The 15778-nt window shown below is 40.9% G+C and overlaps 1 protein-coding gene across 14 annotated transcripts in view; it reads left to right on the forward strand.

Moving 5' to 3' along the window:
- SH3D19 (SH3 domain containing 19) overlaps positions 1 to 15778 on the forward strand; it is a 180117-nt gene that overhangs the window by 73743 nt on the left and 90596 nt on the right. The window contains exon 1 of one of the 14 annotated variants that reach the window (XM_082728118.1): positions 7282 to 7377. The exons of 10 other annotated variants lie outside the window; for them this stretch is intronic. The gene's annotated coding sequence lies outside the window, so the exon portion shown is untranslated. Of the gene's footprint in view, positions 1 to 7281; positions 7378 to 15778 lie in introns of those variants that run through there. 3 more of the 14 variants (XM_082728104.1, XM_082728108.1, XM_082728107.1) reach the window with 3 other exon arrangements.

The following is a 15778-nucleotide window of genomic DNA, read 5'->3' on the forward strand; positions in this document are numbered from 1 at the left end:
TTCGACTTCTTATCTGTACCCAGGAGAACTTTCTTACAGCTTTTTATTGAAAGATCATTTATCTTTTTTATTTCCCACATACCGTATTTAGGGATTAAGAATCTTAAATATCTAGTTAAATACAGCCCCCTTTATAATTGAAGTCCTCATACTGGAGACTTTATCTTAGAATATTATCATTAATTTCCCAATCAACTATTACCCAAGGGCATAAAAGAACCATATAAGCTCATATAAAACCTGTTGTTCTAAATGCACCTTCGCCTTTATATTCCGTGGGACTTTTTCCTTTTAACAAATAAAATTCGGACTTGTTAGTAGAGATGTGGTGTTTTCAGTGTCTTTCACTGTTTCTTTATTTTTTAATATATTTTTTAAGTTTTTATTTATTTGACATAGAGAGAGATCACAAGTAGGCAGAGAGGCTGACAGAGAAAGGGGAGGAATTAGGCTCCCTGCTGAGCCAAGAGCCCGATGCAGGGCTCCATCCCAGGACCCTGAGATCATGACCTGAGCCTAAGGCAGAGGTTTAACCCACTGAGCCACCCAGGTGCCCCTCACTGTTTCTTTAAAAAGGCGCATCAAGAATGTGCTGTTCTGAAAAGCCATCTTGAGTGTGGGATTGGAGTCAGACCAAGCTGAGTTCCAGTCTCAGATCTGCCCTTGTTGGTCAGTCTTGTGACCCTGCATCAATTACTTAACCCTGGGGAACTTCAGTCTGCACATCTTGAAATGGGAATAATTGCAGGGCTGTGACAGTTAGTTGATGCACATGGTACAGAGAATGGAAATGCAGCTCTGTTTATTACCATTACTTCTCAGTTTGGCATAGATCAGGTTGGCAGGCCAGTATGTGTAAGTCAGAAATATTTATTTATTTGGGGGGGGGCGGGGAAGGGGCAGAGGAAGAGAATCTCAAGCAGACTTCCCACTGAGTGCAGAGCCCCCAGTGGGGCTTGATTTAACCACTCTGAGATCACTACCTGGGCCAAAACCAAGAGTCAGACGCTTAACCGACCGAGCCACCCAGGCGCCCCTCCGATAGAATATTTTAAACATTCTCTTCTAGTCTCTAAATTCACTTTTGTTTTGATCCAGAATTGATCATTCATTTTGATCTTTACCTTTTATACCATTGCTTTTTCCTTAGATGTTTGCTTGGCATTGGTTGTAGGTACATGTTTATGAATGAAGACTAAATTGGCTGATACAAGTAGTGGTTTTATTTCTCCAGAAGTGCTTTTCTCTGAATGACATAACTTACTGTGTAAATGGTGTATTAATGGGTTATACTATTTTTTTAAAAAAGATTTTATTTATTTATTTGACAGAGATCACAAGTAGGCAGAGAGACAGGCAGAGAGAGAGAGAGAGAGAGAGAGAGAGGTAGAAGCAGGCTTCCTGCTGAGCAGAGAGCCAGCCCGACTCGGGGCTGGATCCCAGGACCCTGGAATCATGACCTGAGCCGAAGGCAGAGGCTTTAATCCACTGAGCCACCCAGGCACCCCAATGGGTTGTACTATTTTGGGTTTTCCTATAAGGGAGTTGGAAGACAAGCTCAGACCCTTAAAATTGCCAAGTTAAGAAAGTTGTTATTCCAGGAGTAAGATGTATCTTGAAATGGAGTGGTTTACTATATTTTACTTGTAGGACCTGTCTTTCCTCTTTGTCTCCCAATAATTTCTGGGTCTGAAGTTAATTTAAAGCCTAAATTACCGTAAACTATACTCTTTTTCCCTCATCAAGTCCCAGGTCCCCCACTGGGACTATCCCTTGGCAGATCACTAACTTCATATGGGTAGCAGTCTTCTCCCTTCAGCTCAAAAGGGAAACCTTGTCTGGCTTCTAGGTGTAATTTGTTGTTGAATGGGCTGAACAGTGCTGAGGAGTTTGATCTCTTGATCTGAATATAGCTTTAATTAGCTATCTTCATGGATGTCCAAGGGGCCAGTTTTTATTCTTTGATTCAGAAAGAGCTTGCTAGAGAGAACTCATGTTTAACCTCTGATGTCTTTGACCTTGGTTTCAAATTTCTTAGGATGTCTGATTCATTGGATCACTCTCATTCTTGATTTGTTTTAGAGTTGTCATGGTTCTATTCAGGTTTTGTTTTGTTGTTGTTGTTGTTGTTTTTTAAGATTTCATCTATTTATTTGACAGACAGAGATCACAAGCAGGCAGAAAGGCAGGCAGAGAGAGAGAGAGAGGAGGAAGCAGGCTCCCTGTGGAGCAGAGAGTCCATTGTGGGGCTCGATCCCAGGACCCCCCGGGATCATGACCTGAGCTGGAGGCAGAGGCTTTAACCCACTGAGCCACCCAGGCACCCCTCTATTCAGGTTTTTATTTCATTATCTTTCAATTTATAGGCAGAGGAGGTGGATATAACCACTGAGTCAAGTAAACATTTACATATGACTTTCTTTCTTTTTTTAAGATTTTACTTACTTATTTGACAGAGAGAGTCACAGTGAGAGAGGGAACACAAGGAGGGAGAGCAAGAGAGGGAGAGGCAGGCTTCCCATCAAGCAGGGATCCCGATGTGGGGCTCAATCCCAGGACCCTGGGATCATGACCTGAGCCGAAGGCAGACACTTAACCAACCGAGCCACCCAGGCGCCCCTACATATGATTTTTCATTTAAAAGCCTCAAACCTGGCTCCATACTGTGCTGAACTCATAAATGTTAGTAGCATAAGATTCTTGATAGTGCTAAGTAGTGAATGTTACCCTAAATGTGGTATATTCCTACCCATTGTCTGATCTTGCTTTATTTCTAACCTCAGTTACTGGTAACATATACCATGTACCAAATCATTACTCCTGCTCCCTCCCTCAACACATATTGCCCATTCCTAATCCTGTCTGTTTCTACCCAACCCTCCCACTTTCATTTCCTCCTACTCTTTCCTTACATCAAGCTTTCCACCTGGTTTTTACTGTTGTTCATGGTCTCTCTTCTTTCATCCTCCAGCCCTCCACTGTAGTCCATTCTACCAGGCTACCCTTCCTCCACTTCTTGCACAAAAGTACAGATGCTAACATACAACATCCATAAATTGCTCCAAATGATCCTTAATTCATGTTGTAATACGATCTCCCAGTATATTTTCCTCACACTCTGGTATCTACCTGGATTACTCAGTATCATCCCTCAGTTCTTTGTGTTTTCTCTACTATTGTGTTGTATATAGTTCTCTTAAACTTAGATGCCTTTCTTCCCATATTTACTTCTCAAATTTTGCCAGCTTAAAGTTATGCTCAAACCAAATGCAATCTATTCTGGCAAGCCTTTAAGATTGTTAGTCACAACTAAACCTTCCTTGGGGTGCCTGGGTGTCTCAGTGGGTTAAAGCCTCTGCCTTCGGCTCAGGTCATGATCCCAGGGTCCTGGGATCGAGCCCCCAAGTCTGGCTCTCTGCTCAGCAGGGAGCCTGCTTCCTCCTCTCTCTCTCTCTCTCTCTCTGCCTGTCTCTCTGTCTACTTGTGATCTCTGTCTGTCAAATAAATAAATAAAATCTTAAATTAAAAAAAAATCCTTCCCTTATATTCCTAGATTTTAGTAGCTCCTGGGCATTCATTTATTTAATATTCACCGTTTGATGGTTCAATAGAAACCCTGTAAGTTCAAGTAATTTTCATGTCAGCTGACGTTGGAATTTTTTATTCCTGCTGTAAGGCAAGTACGTGAATCCAAGTGGTTGATAAAAACTGTAGTGAACGTTGAAAACACAGTTAACTCATGGTATACAGATATGCACAGGAAATACATGGATTTTGGTGAAATTGTTATTTGAGAGAGGTCTGGGAAGTTACACAAATATTTTTGTTAAAGATTTTGTGGATTCTTAAAATTCTCATGACATATCAAAGGTTCTTCTGCATTGTTTGTACTCACAGTATACATTAGAAATGCAAGTTGGTGCAGCCACTTTGGAAAACAGTGTGGAGGTTCCTTAAGAAATTAAATATAGAGCTACCCTATGACCCTACGATTGCACTACTGGGTATTTACCCCAAAGATACAGATGAAGTGAAAAGAAGGGCCATCTGTACCCCAGTGTTCATAGCAGCAATGGCCACAATCACCAAACTGGAAAGAGCCAAGATGCCCTTCAACAGACAAATGGATAAAGAAGATATGGTCCATATATACGATGGAGTATTATGCCTCCATCAGAAAGGATGAATACCCAACTTTTGTGTCAACATGGACGGGACTGGAAGAGATTCTGCTGAGTGAAATAAGTTAAGCAGAGAGAGTCAGTTATCATATGGTTTCACTTACTTGTGAGCATAAGGAATAACACGGAGGACATGGGGAGATGGAGAGGAGAAGGGAGTTGAGGGAAATTGGAGGGGGAGATGAACCATGAGAGACTGTGGACTCTGAGAAACAAACTGAGGGTTTTGGAGGGGAGGGAGTGGGGCTTTGGGGGAGCCTGGTGGTGGGTATTGTGGAGGGCGCGTATTGCATGGAGTACTGGGTGTGGTGCATAAACAATGAAATTTGGGTCACTGAAAAAAATAAAATAAAATGTAAAGTTAAAAAGAAGGGGGTGCCTGGGTGGCTCAGTGGGTAAAAGCCTCTGCCTTCGGCTCAGGTTGTGATCCCAGGGTGCTGGAATCAAGCTTCGAATCAGGCTCTCTGCTCTGCAGGGAGCCTGCTTCCCCTCACCCCTCTGCCTGCCTCTCTGCCTACTTGTGATCTCTCTCTCTCTCTGTCAAATAAATAAAATTAAAAAAAAAAAAAAAAGAGGGACTCTTGGGTGGCTCAGTCAGTTGAGCCACTCGGGTCTCCTCTGTCTGCCTCTGTCTGCCACTCTGCCTGCTTGTGCATATTCTCTGTCTTTGTGTCTCTCTGACAAATAAAATAAATAAAATCTTAAAAAAAAAAGAAGAAGAAGAAATTGTTTGCTCTTGTGTGTCAACATACATTGTAGGTTTGTTGAATGTAGCTTTTGTTGTGTTCCAGGAGTATTCCACAGTCTCTTATCCTCCAAGACAGTCAGCATTGTCTTTGATTCTTTTTTCTCTGGGCCAGAGCTGGGTAGATCAGAGAGGTCTGTACCTGAATACACTGAGCCAGAGAGTGGCTAAGGTTGATCTCACGCACCTGCATCTGCAGGTGTTTCATTCACAGCTCTGTGGGAAGAAAGCATACAATGCCTTACTCGGGTTTCTGATAAAGTAGAATTGGATCTGTACTTCATCTCCATATTACTAGAAGTGTCCGCTGTTTCTCAGACCTGTTTTTTAATTGCTTGTGGTGCATGGGTTAACTCAGCAATGATGCAAACAGACATTATTTCAGATGTGTCAGTGAGTCTGGGTGTGGAATAGTGTGGAAATCTTGGCTAGTGGATGACGGGCAAACCCATGATATCTGAGAGTCTGCTTTGCATAAATGACACATAAGCTGCCCCAGAGCCAGTTTCTGATATGTGGCTAATATTTCTTCCTCCTCGCTGCCCAGTGTTTGTATGTTTTAACTATCATTATTAAGAGTGGATTTTGGGGTACCTGGGTGGCTCAGTGGGTTAAGCCTCTGCTTTCAGCTCAGGTCATGATCTCGGGGTCCTGGGATCCAGCCCCACATCGGGCTCTCTGCTCAGCCAGGAGCCTGCTTCCCCCCCTCTCTCTGCCTGCCTCTCTGCCTACTTGTGATCTCTCTCTGTCAAATAAATAAATAAAATCTTTAAAAAAAAAAAAAAAAGAGTGGATTTTGTGTTGCAATTAAAAGATGGCTAATTGTATTTGAAAAGAAAATCACCAATACCCAGATTGGTGTCATACAAAAATTTAATAATTACTGTAGGTCATTTTATTCTTTTCTAAAAATTTCACTCTGTAAGTACAGGAATTAACAATAAGCAATATTCTCATAACTGTTTAATTTTATAATGAACTGTCCCTATCACCATGTACCTATTTCCATACTCTGTTGAACCCATAGATAAATGTTAGTGGCATAAAATTTTTGATGGCATCAGGTCATGAATTGGAGCTATTCTCCCAGTGCAGGGGTCTTGTCATAAGACACCCAAGGCAAAATCTTCTGTATTTTTAGGAATTTATGAGAGGGTGTTTGTTTTGTGAAGCTGAAGAAAGCCTCAGAGACAGTTAGAAGGAATTTGAGGCCCTGGGTTCAGTCTGTAAACGACACACCGTCTGATACTGAAGTGTAAGTGTGGCTTATGGTGAACAGCATTTCTACATTTTTACCCTTGTAGTTTATCAAATGAGTGGGACCTCCAGCCTTCTAACCGAGTGGAAAGAGCAGGGACTTTGGGATTCTTCAGATCCAGGTTTGAAAATTCATAGTCCCTTTTTATTTAACTAGCTTCTCAGAGGCTTTGCTTTCTCATCAATAAAGTGGAAAAGATTCATATCGTGGGAATTCCATGAAGAGTAAATGAGACTATATTAGAATGCCTCTAACATAGTGAGACTCGGTGAATAATAGCTGTCATCGCTGTCATTGTCATTATGCTGATCGCGGGCTCTGAATTTATCTCCACTGTGTTTTGTGACCTGGGAGCCACAGAAGGTGAATCCCTTGTGTAGCTTTGTGTGCTTCTCGTAATGATTGCATTGCTTTTGCCTTCCCTTAAATGGTGCATTTTTCATGACACAGTGTTTTGTGTTTTGTGAATCCTGCAACTCTGAAGCCGCACTTCAAAATGCTTTCATTCCAAATCAAAATTATTTGAAGTCTTTGCATGGTAATGCGCAATCTGTCTTCTCCATGAATTAGTAACAACTGCTCCCTCGCACCCCCAAAAGAAACAGTAGATGATACAAAGGCTTTTGTAGCTCTGCGGGTTCCCAATTTGCAGAGGTGATGGCAAGGACTCCTACCGGTATGCTCTACAATAGATACTCGGGTTGTACCTACTGTGTGTAACGTGCTGTGCCAACCATGGCAAGGCGCATAAATGCTCTGTCTTGAAGAAACTTACAAAGTGGAAGCAATAAGACGTAGATAAAGAGAATTATAAGGTGATTCAACATGTGGGAAGTGCTGACCGGTGCTCGGCACTGTGTGGTGTGGGGGTGGGGAAGCGATATTTCTGCTTGTGGGGAATCAAGTAAGGCTTCAAAGCTGAGATGGCAGGTGTCTCTCAGGTCTCTTAAAGATCCTATGTGTCTCTAGAACTGTGAAAAATCAGAACTGAACACTTAGTTCAGAGGCATTCTATGCAGCTGAAGAACACAATGAGACAATGGGGCATTCTCTTTGCTTGGGTCCCAGTAGCCTTTTGAAGGTGGTTGTGCAGATGGAAGGTTGCTGAGAAAGAGGAGAGGAAGGAGACAGGTGGGCTTGAATTTGCAAGAGGCAGTGTGGTGTTGTGCAAAGAATACGTTGTCTATCCCTAGGTAAGGTAATATGACACTGCCAGATATGGCTTTACCTTTACTTGATTAAAAGGGAAAAAGTCATTCTAGATTAGAGACCAAGACTGCCCCACTGTGGCTAAAAATCTGTTTGAGGACTCCGATCAGAAAAATCCTTACCTGTATAAGAAAGATTTCCACAGCCTAATGATCTCACCTCAGATTGAGTGTATGGTAATTGGAATATGGTGAACTTCCCTTTTTTCCCTGCTTTTTCTCCTTTTCCCTGCAGATGAAGGAGTCTCTGCTTAGAGTGGTTTCTGATATTTGCTCATTTTGAAGAGACAGGTGTGAAAAGGTAAAACTTTGTTATAACATCTGCGAATTAATCAAAACTAAAGGAATAAGGAATGTAAGAATGGGCCTTTTGCCCGTTAAAGAAAAAATATCATCATTTTTACTCTAACAGCTGAAAAAGCAACCTGTGGGTAGAGATGTTATCTATCCTTGACACCTGCAATAACAAATAACAATTTTTAAAAAAGATTTTATTTATTTGAGAGAGTGAGAGAGAGCGAGAGAGCATGAGCAGGGACTGAGGGAGAAACAGACTCCCTGCTGAGCAGGAAACCTTATGCGGGGCTCAATCCCAGGACCCTGAGATCATGACCTGAGCAGAAGGAAGATACTTAACCAACTGAGCCATGCAAGCACCCTGTTTTTTGGATTCTTATAAAAGAAATCCATACTATCCTAAGATAAGGAGGCAGATGTCAGTAGTTTTATACATATATATGTATATATACATATATTTACATACACATATAAATAATACTTTTAGTAACATATTATAAATAGAAATGTTTTCTCTATTTTGTTTCTTTCTTTGTATCACTCATTAATCCTACTCCAGAAATTTATTTTCGAGATCTTGGGTCTCAAAAAATGACTGTGAGGGTTTAATACCTTCAGGATGAACTAGGGATGGGGAAAGACTTCAAAGATGGGAGAGGTGGTGATTCTTGGTTGGCACAGTTTGCATCCTGAAGGCATTGCCTCTGTCTGCTTTTGAGTTCTCTCTCTTTTTTCTGCTGCTTACTTAGGCCTTATTTATCACTTCTGTCAGAGGCTGCAGTGGGAAAATGAAGAAAAGTGAAAGTCCAGATTTATTAATTTTTTATAGTTAGCCCTTGGTTCAGAAGGGTAAGAGGCTGGATAAGATTGGGTAAGAGGAGATTCGGAAATTAATTATTAGTACAGTCCTGTCCTCTTGACCAGTAACAAGCAGGAGAAAAAAATCCCACGAATTAAAAAAATCCATACCAGACAAAGGATAATTCACCTTTTTAGATCATTGTAGTCACAGTATTATGAACTCTATGCATATTGCTTCCCTGATATTATCATCATCATAATAAACATTTACTGAGCATTTATCCTAGTCAGCAATCATCCTGTCTTTTGTATGTATTTCTTCCCGTACTCCCCATTCATCTTGCTGAGACATGGGAACTCCTGTTACCCTTTCTTACAGAAGTGGATGCTAGGCTTACAGTGCTTAAATATCTTGCTAAAGGCCATTCAGGTAATAAATGGTGAAGCAAGAACTTGAAACAAGGCCGTTTGACCTAGACTGCCTGCACTTAACCTCTGTCTGGGTTGTCCTACTGAAGTCGTTGTCGATTTCCCATTGCGGGTATGACGCAGTAGTAGGTACCTGGAGGCACTAAGTGCACTCATCTCTGTGGAACACATGATTCTGAGATGCACAAATTAACCTAAACAATGATAAAATCAAAGATCAATAAGTGAGGGGAATATAGAAAGGACATTTAATTTTTTTTTTTTTTATTACTGACAGAGGAATCACAAGTAGGCAGAAGTAGGCAGAGAGGCAGGCAGATAGAGAGGGAGAAGCAGGCTCCCTGCTGAGCAGAGAGCCTGATGCGGGGCTCAATCCCAGGCCCCTGGGATCATGACCCAAGCCGAGGGCAGAGGCTTAACCCATTAAGCCACCCAGGCGCCCCTAGAGAGGACATTTAATACCATGTTAAAAGATCAGGGCTTGACCTGATAGGATTGGAATGGAGACTTCTATTCTATTTGCATTCGAGTCCTATGCCTGGCCATACTGCAGCTGAGATCATTTGAGCCGGGCCACCTGCATACCAGGCTTGGTGCTGGCCTGGGAGCTCCTTACACCAAACTCTGTGTAAGGGACTTTGGTTTTCCAGGGGAGTGGATGGTGACGATAAAATCACACAATGTGCCAGGCTACCAGATACCAAGTATGACTTCATCCTCAAATTAGTTTGGGAAATCCTGTGTTAAACAAAGTTAAACAGTTTTTTGTTTTTGTTTGTGTTTGTGTTTGTGTTTAATGGCAAGATTTCTCAGAGACTTTAAGATAATAATATGCTTTATGACTATCCAAGAGGTTATTATAATTTGGGAAACACTGAAAGAAATACCTGTTATTGAGTCACTTTCTCAGGTTGCCTTTCTGATAGCATATCTTACTCATTCTAGTTAAAATTTATGACTTCTTTAGAAAAATCCTTAGGAATGACCTCATGTTTTGACTATGGCTCTAATATTTTTAATTTGGTAGTTGAGATTCAAATTTAACTAAAGAGATTCAAATTTAGCTAAAAGGTCTTTTCATCTCTCTTTGAACCATGAGTTTCACTTGTAGAAGACGTGTGATTTTTGTACCAAAAAGAGGTCTGAGAGTAATTATTAAGAAAATCATTAGGGAGCCTGAGGTGGAAACAGCAAGGAGAGTTGATGGCACCCTGTTCGAAGCCTGGTTCCATTTCTCCTGCCTTTACCACCTTGCTCCCAGGACTGGAGTGGCACTGGTAAAATGTCCATCTTCCTGAAGTTGCTATCAAATGGACCTTGGGGTGAAGAGGGGCAAGTGTAGATGGTGGCTCTGATTTTTCATCTCTGAAACTATTACCTTAAAAAGCCTGGTTCAGTAGTGAGTTGCACTCAATAATCAAAATGATTCAGTTGAACTATTTTAAAGAAAAAAATATTTTAAAAATTGCAGTCTCTTGCCAAAGAGGTGATTCTTCTTTGAGTTCAAATGTGCTGTCATTTCTTCCTCTATGTATGGTTTGGTTTGGTGAGAGCTACTTTGAGACGTGAGTAGACCAAACGTGGGTCATTAATAGGGCAGAGGTGACTCTTGAATCACTACTGTGTTTATAAAACGTAAAATACACGTATGGGCATTCTTAGGAAGACACATTTTTTTCACCGGCATTCATTGGACATTACCATCATCAACAAACATTTACAGATGTAAATATTTACAGTCTGCCTGTGAAGCAGAGTTTTAAGATAGAGTTCTGCAGGGGTGCCTGGCTGGCTCAGTCAATAGAGCTTGCTACTTTTGATCTTGGGGTCATGAGTTCAAACCAACCCCCCCCCCCATAGAGCTTACTAAAAAAGAGTACCGCCCTCACTAGGCACACTGGTTAGATAAGGGATAGACATGTGCCTGAAACTTTAAGTAATAAGACACATATGCTAAGTGTCGAGTGATACAGATAGTATGAGAATTCTGATGGGATATGGTAGGCAGAATAATGTTGCCCCCTCAAAGATGCCCATGTCGAAACCCTGGAACCTGTGAAGATGTTATTTTGCCTGGCAGAGAGGAATTAAGATTGCTGATCAACTGACCTTGATATGAACAGATAATTTTCGATGATCCTGGTGGGCTTCTTGTAATCCAAAGTGTCCTTTAAGTGGAAAAGGGAGGCAGAAGAGGTCAGAGTGAGTGAGAGGAAGATGTAAAGATGCTGCGTTGTTGGAGGAGGGGTCCATAACCCGAGAAATGCAGGAGACTTCGAGAACAGATTCTTATGTTGAGCGCCCAGGAGGACTGCAGCTGTGCAGACACCTTGACGTTCAGCTTATTGAGACCTGTTTTGACTGCTGGTCTTTAGAACTATAGTATAGTCAGTTTTTGTTTGTTTAAGCCACTAAGTTTTGGTAATTTATTACAGCAGCATAAGGAAACGAAATACAAGGATGCTGAAAAGAAAGAGGAATCAGGGATAGTTTCATGAAGAAAGTGGTTTTGAGCCAGGCACTGAAGATAATTAAGAGCAATTGTAACAGGGTCATGGAATTTATGTTCCAGGTACTAAGCTAAGTTCTTTTTTTCTTAATTTTTAAAAATTAACATATAATGTATCATTTGTTTCAGGGGTCTAAGCTAAGTTCTTTATACCGTTGAATTCCTTTAGCTCACCATAGCTCTATCAGGATAGCATTTTTTCTATTGTGTAGATGAGAAAACCTAGGTTTAAAGAGACTGAGTAACTTGTGCTGTCACCAAAGGGCAGGACCAGTTACTACCACTAGTAAATAGCTGGCCTTTTCACAAGATGGCAGCTGACATTCATTGAGTACTTACTTTGCAAAGGCAAAGTGCTGAGGATGTCATGATATTAGCTCATGTAATCCTCTTAGACTCTAAGCATGAGGTGATTGATAATTTTTCTGAGGCACAGAGTTGTCTGGCCAGCAAGGTAGCTGAATTGGAGGAAAAGAGACTAGAACCAGAAAATCCAGTCAAGATGCAATAGTCCTGACAAGTGCTGATCAGAACATAAAATACAGGTAAAGGGGTGCCTGGGTGGCTCAGTGGGTTAAGCCTCTGACTTCAGCTCCCATTGTGATCCCAGGGTCCTGGGATCGAGCACCGCATCAGGCTCTCTGCTCAGCGGGGAGCCTCCTTCCCCTGCCCCCTCTGCCTGCTTCTGCCTACTTGTGATCTCTGTCTGTCAAATAAATAAATAAAATCTTAAAAAAAAAATACAGGTAAGGCAGTAGCTATGGTGGGGGTGGGGGGCAGATTCCAGAGACAGTCTGCTTTGTTGAAACATAATTTCCTTATTGAAAAACACTTCCCATATTCTCTAGTTTCTCCCTCTCTGTGTGATTAGGGTGCTGCATTTTAATGAGTTTAGACATTTTAGAATTAATAACAGGTGTCAGTATGGACCATGCTGTAGACTAAATTTTTCCACTTACCATAGACGCGTGGGTAGCAGTCACATAAACTCTATAATAAGCCTCCTGAAGTGGTAACTCACAGAGATTCTCTTTAATTTCTTGGTGTAGTAATAACTCGCTTAAGTTCAACAACAGCAAATATATATTTATTGAAAACCTGCTATTTAAAAGAGCAGTATACTAGGGTGTCTGGGTGGCTCAGTCGGGTAGACATCCATCTCTTGATTTGTGCTCAGGTCATGCTCTCAGGGTCATGATAAGTAGAGCCCCATTTCAGGCTCCCCACCAAATGGTGAGTCTGCTTCTCTCCCTCTCCCTTTGCCTGTCCCCCCCTCCCCCAGCTTGTGCTCATGCTTGAGCTCTCTTTCTCTCAAATAAATAAATAAATAAATAGATAAATAAATAAATAAATGGATGAAAGACCAATATACAGTTTACTATAGGAGTCTCAAAAATGACTTCTAGCCAATTTGGAGACATACCTGAATGAGGGTGGTGGAACGGACTGGAAGGAGGAGGTGAGGAAGTATTAGTGTGAGTAATTTTGTAGAATGAACCCTAGCTTCTTTTCAAGTAGACATATATTTGCAGTTTTCTTTGCCTAAATAAAAGAACCATTTAAAAACTTTAATAAAGCCTTTGAAAACTCTTATCTCATATATGTACAATTCCACCCATGAGCTATTTGAGTGGAACTACTTCCCCAGTCTTTCCAAGAGTCGCCAAAGTGAGATTCATGATCCATGAATATCTTCCTCCTTCTAATGGATGGACACATTATTTTATTTTTTCTGTTTCTAAGTAATGAGGTAATGATATTGTTCCTGCAGGAAATTCTTTTTCAGAATGTGTGGATCCTTTGGTTAATACTGAATGGCATAGGGGTGTCTGGGTGGCTCAATCTTTAAGCATCTGCCTTCAGCTCAGGTCATGATCCCAAGGTCCTGGGATCAAGCCCCATATCAGGCTCCCTCCTTGGCGGAGAGCCTCCTTCTCCTTTTCTACTGCTCCCCCTGTTTGTGCTCTCTTGCTCTCTCTGTCAAATAAATAAATAAAATCATTTAAAAAAATGGCACAAAGGATTTCTGTAGGATTGATCCATTTTTTAATTAATTTCTTTTTTAAGATTTTATTTATTTATTTGACAGACAGAGATCAGAAGTAGGCAGAGAGGCAGACAGAGAAAGGGGGAAGCAGGCTCCCCACTGAGCAGAGAGCCTGATGTGGGGCTCGATCCCAGGACCCTGGGATCATGACCTGAGCCGAAGGCAGAGGCCCAACCCACTGAGCTACCCAGGCGCCCCAGGATTGATCCATTTTTAAAAAGTAACATATACTATATACTCCCCAAGTTGGAATTTGATAATAATTCTTGGGAGTATGGTATAGAATCCCTTTATAGATAATACTAATTTTAAAGATACTATTCATTTTAATACCCTAATATGAGGTAGAAGGTAGCTTTCATTATACCACTTCCTATTCTGATGTGAGCATGTCTGTAAGTATTCATTCATGTCAGCTTGAGTCTTCCTGCTAATTTCAAAGAATGATTTAGAACTTTCTACTGCCAACTTGAGTTAGTAGTCTAAGTTCCCTGCCCAATGGGGTTTGATTTTTCTGTCCAGTTAAGTGATCAAAGCTAAATCCTCAAAGCCTGAATGTCTTACCATGGATTCTAATAAGTTCTAAGTTGGCCATTCTTCACAGTTTTAATCAAAGCAAAGGATGACATTTGCATTTTTGTCATCTTCATTTCAAAGTGTTTGCCGTATTACTAGATTCAGAATCACCCTGAATAGTTGCACATCAGTAGACTCTGCGTAGCCATTCCCCAAAAGCTGTCCCTGCCAAAACAGGGCCCATTTCTACCTAAGTGGAATATCACCTAAATATATAAACATTGGATTCATGTATGTCCAGATTATTTAGAATCACAAGTCATCAGGGCAGGAAATTTTGGGTAAAGAGTTCTCCTACAGAGTCACCAACCCATGATAATAATGTCCTCTCACTCTCTTGATCTCAGATCGCTTGATGTGCCTGGGTTCCCCCATTGCCTCCCGATAACATTTACACTCACACAGCCAACAGCACCCTTTACACCAGTTCTGCCTCATGTTCTGCTTGTGTTCTGCTTGTGGGGTAGTCTTCCATTTCCTCAATTAGTTTTTTTAACCAGGACACATGGATGAATAGGAACAGGGAATGCAAGCATGTTTTCTTTTTCTCTCTCTTGCCTCACTGTGTGTGTGTGTGTGTGAGAGAGAGAGAGAGAGAGAGAGAGAGAGAGAGAAAGATACCTACAAAACCAACAGACTTTACATTGCTATCCGGCCACGCTGACCTTCACATTGAGAGTGTGTGCTGCTGGCCTTTGGTAGGCACATTTGCTGTGGATGATACACTGTTCGGCAACTAAATGTTAGACTTGGAGCCTTCTTATTTTTAGGAACTCTTTCTTTTCATATAAATGGTGAGACTTTTGTCTGGTTTATTTGTATGATTCCTGATGTAAAAGTTCAAGAAACCTTTGCAAGTATATTCTCTCCTAATAGTTTAAAAATTAGAAACTCTGAAAAAAAAAATTGGAGGCTGGGGTTATATGCCAAGGAGTATTTGATTTGAAATAAATAAAATCCATATGCTTAAAGCACTATATATAGACAAGATGAAGTTTTCATATTCGCTATGAATCTGTTCTCGTTTTTCTTAACGGAGATCTGTCCAGATGTTTCATTATTGATGGCAAGATCCAGATCCCAAATCTGCCCTCGATGCTTTGTTTTGTTCAGTCTTGGATTTTGAACCAAAATAATAACCATTTATTAATTTGCCAAAAATTCAGCATCGCCACTAGTGTTGTTTCTTGACAATTGCACAATCATCTTGATTGTCATGAAAATTACTTTGCTTAAAGTAAGTATGTAAAAATTTGTGTAGACACGCAGATACACAACAGATACATACTACATATATACGTATTCAAGCTAAAAGATGGGTTATGGCAAAATGTGAAATCCGATTGTTTTTATACTTTGAGAAAAAATAGCAGGACAAGAACACCTTTTAATTTGTTTTCCATTGTCAAGAGCTGGGGGAATGGGGGCTATTGTGAGTAACAGATGATTTACCCTTACCCTCAAATTATGAAATATATGGGTCTTGGGAGTGTTAAAATGTTACAATCACTGTGCACGTATATTTGCAAAGGAATATAACACATACAATGCAGAGGGAATTTGGGAGGGAATGTTAAAAATGTCTTCCAACAGATTATCAGCTAGTTCGACAGAGAAGTATGGTGAGGAGGCATTTTATATCTTCTTAGAGCACAACGTATAAAATGACTGTAGAATTTCCTGTTTTAACCAAGAATGAAGGAGAGCTACGAGGCTTTTGCTTCCTG

This window comes from Mustela nivalis (genome assembly GCF_964662115.1).
Source record: "Mustela nivalis genome assembly, chromosome: 4".
In the NCBI taxonomy this organism is placed as follows: domain Eukaryota; kingdom Metazoa; phylum Chordata; class Mammalia; order Carnivora; family Mustelidae; genus Mustela; species Mustela nivalis.